The sequence below is a fragment of the Halyomorpha halys genome, unplaced genomic scaffold, assembly GCF_000696795.3.
Source record: "Halyomorpha halys isolate HHAL.00 unplaced genomic scaffold, Hhal_1.1 Scaffold700.1, whole genome shotgun sequence".
Lineage (NCBI taxonomy): Eukaryota > Metazoa > Arthropoda > Insecta > Hemiptera > Pentatomidae > Halyomorpha > Halyomorpha halys.
The window spans coordinates 142,892-146,471 of NW_027116789.1; the positions used below are offsets into that span (position 1 = coordinate 142,892).

Sequence of the window (3,580 nt, forward strand, 5' to 3'; positions counted from 1 at the left end):
CTCTAAATGTTGTTATCTCTTTTGTTCTATAGCCCTGAAACTCAGGTTGAAACGTCGGGATAAAATAAATAAATATGGTTTTGTTTATTTATGCTGTTCTTTGCTGACCGCAACCCCCGACAAACTTCTCCAGTCATAAATCTTATAGAATTGATTCAGAATAAGCTAAAGACTAGATGTAAATGTTTTAATTTAAATTTGATACAATGTTTGAATATATGTACATGTCCTTTATGTAATAATATGGAAGAAGAAAATAAGCTTCATTTAGTAGACTGATGTTCCATTTTGAATTCATACAGGAAAAAATAATTAGGTTAAGTACAATGACAGAAAATAGTGTTATTGAGATTTTAAATGAAAAATGTCAAAATAAATTATTTATATTTGTTCATGAAATGTGTTTGAATGAGAAATGAGCACAAATAAAACATGAACCATAAGCTACTATGGATGATGACATTCTCACAATTGTTCTTTTCCAAAATATTAGGTAGGGCAGGTTGTCTATTACTGGTTTTTCTGGACGAGAAATGCCTATAATCAAAAAATAAATCTGTGGCATCAATGGTTTCTTCCACTATGATGTAAAATAAATTATTTGATATCTTCATTTCGATTTTATCAATAGTATTTTTAAAACTGCTAAATAGTTTTTCCATGATGCATTTTTTTTTCTTAAAAAAACAAAACATGATTTGTGTCTTTATGTAAAAATTCACAAAAAACAAGATGGCTAAGTTGGTATTCATAGAAAATTAGGATGGCTAAGATGATGTAAATAGGAAATTGAGTAATGTTTTAGGTAATGTCAGTGCACATAAGCAATTGTCCCAAAAATGCACTTACCCTGATTTAACATCCATATTTAAGTAAAATGAAACAGGTGGGTTCTCTTATAGTGAGCATCAATTGGAAAGTTGTTATCATTTTTAATGTTTTTTTGCCAGAGCAAGCCAAGCAAAATATTTTATAACTATCATATTACAAGTGAGGATAGTTTTCTGTCCACCAATTTATTGAAGATTTTCCTTTAGGGGTTTTGAGTATTTTGAAGAACTTCTTTTGTCTTTGAATGATGGTTAGAATAAAGAAAGATTTATCTAGAAATAGGAAACAACTAAAATGGAATAATGAACTATGAAAAACTGTACTTCTAAAATTTAGACAACAGCTAGAGAAATATCAAACCATATCCAAGAATACTGAACAGATACTAATAGAGTAGAAAAACCTATAACCAAATGTGAAAAATTAAAAAGATATGGATGAAATTAATAAAGATGAAGAACTAATAAATCAATGGTGGGAAGTTAAAGTTAGCTCATATTTCTCGACCAAGTAAGGAAATATTTCAGAGATTTTTCTCCCAAATAAAGGTATTTCTTGAAAAAATGTTAATATAAAAAGTCATGAATAAAATAATGGTTAAAAAAATGTAATCCTACTGAAGATTCTGCCAAAATCCAAACAGAAAATGAGCAAAGGAGTCTGGTTTTTAAAGCTGAAAAGAGAAGATTTATGAGAACCAGTAGTGAGGTAATAAAATTACATCTAGGAGAGGTACTAAAAAAAGAGTTCAACAGTTAAAAATTTCTTCACTCCATAATTTAAACAGATGGTTCCACAGACATGGAAGTAAAAGGATAATCAAACTAAAAAAAAAAAAAAAAATACCAATACACATACTCATCTGAATGCTATGAAGTTAATAAACAAATTTTAAACTTAAATCAAGGAGTTTATAAAGCATAATATTAAGTATTGTGATGTATAGAATAGAAAACTAGACCAATAGGACAAATTGTAAGAAACTTATGGCCATTGAAAATTGACTATAGGTAATTAAGGAAAGAAATATCCAGATGGGGACAAGTAAAAAATTAAGTCATCAGGGAAAAAGTTGAATTAGAATATTACCCAGGAAATATTATAACCCATACCTAACCATTTCAAATGGTTAACACAAATCTTAAATAGTATAACAGCTCAGCTAGAATTAGTTATGGAACACTCATAAATAGTAAAATAAATAAATGCAGTTCACAATTTATTTATCAGGTACAAGTATAAAATAGATTCTAAGAAAAACTGATAAATGTAACATAACACAAAACAACTGAGGTCTAGTTGTGTTAAGTCAATCAAAACATGATACTTAACAACTACTATCCATAACCTGGAGACTACAATGTCAAAGGGCTTCTGAAACTAATGGTGTAACATATGTTAATTCAATTCGCACCAACAATGCCCTGTAGAAAGAATTACAACTTGCTGGTTGATAAGTTATCTTCTATGTTGCATAACATAAATTAATTCCTAATATTTCAATATTGCAAAAAAATGGACACACAATGTATCTCTTCAAACAGAGAAAGTCTTCTAGATCATAATTTCTGTTGATCAAGTACTCTTTTGACTCTTAAAAAAATAATTAGATTTTATAGATATTGCTTCTTTACCTGAGAGAATTTCAATGTACAAACCAACAAGAGAAATATTTAGATAAACTCAAAATTAACAATGATGAGAAGATATATGAATATAGATAATATACATGAGGAGAAGATGGTTGGGGAGCAGTCAGTAAATAACACAAATAAGTTCTCTCAACTTGTTCTGACCAAATACACAACCATCTTCTTCTCATACAAAATTAACAAGATTTTGATATTTTTTTAAATTTTATCTAATCATTAAACTGCTTCTGCTAACCCTTATTTACTTAATGCTCTCCATTTATTTTTTTCCTGGAGTCTAAAAAAACTGATCAAGAGACACTCCTATGGTAGATTACAGATAAAGGTTCTCCTACCAGCTAATTAAGCTTTAATCTCTATGAAGTATATGACCATTTAAGTACTTAAAACGCATGTGGTAGTGGGCTAACTCAGATTTGAAGATTACAATAATTAACTGCTAACATTCAATTTAATCTAATATATATTAGATTAAAGAGATTACAATAATTAACTACCAATATTCAGTTATATATAATATATATTTCATTTAACAAACTTCGTTGAGATAGGCCAAGCTGAAGCTTCAACATGTGGCAACGCGTAATTGGCTAATTCTAACTTATGTAATTGCTATACATCATAATTCAAAAATGTACTATTTGTACATTCATATACCAATAAATCTTTTAAATATCCCAAAAAATCGGATTTTAATATTATTTTATCACTGTTAATGAGACAATAATTAATACGAAACGCACCTCGTGATTCTTCCAAGCTCGTTATTCAGGAAGGTTATACTACGTCCTTAAAAAAACAACGAGCATCAATATACGTACATCGAGTTAAAAATTGAGATAAGTTTAAAACAACAGTAAGCAATAGTAGTTTTCTTTCAAGTTAAACATTAATAATAAAAATAATATAATTTAAAAGTACTATAATATACAAATATATCAGTTAACATTTAAATAGATCAGTTAAAAGCTAATTCCTTACATAAGACTTAAAAAACAAAATGTTAATTTGGAAAATTTTAACTAACAATCCTATACTTACTCCGAGAATGTGCTACGTTTTAATATAACAAAATTTTAATGCAAAAAAATAAATTG

At 27.9% G+C, this 3,580-nt stretch overlaps 1 long non-coding RNA gene across 3 annotated transcripts in view; it reads right to left on the minus strand.

Annotated features, from left to right (window-relative positions):
* The window catches only part of LOC136797292 (uncharacterized), a 32,850-nt gene extending 29,587 nt beyond the window's left edge, over positions 1-3,263 (minus strand). For all 3 annotated transcript variants that reach the window (XR_010845147.1, XR_010845146.1, XR_010845148.1), the window contains exon 1: positions 3,227-3,263. This is a non-coding gene — a long non-coding RNA (uncharacterized lncRNA). The remainder of the gene's footprint in view (positions 1-3,226) is intronic.
* Between the last annotated feature and the right edge of the window lie 317 nt (positions 3,264-3,580).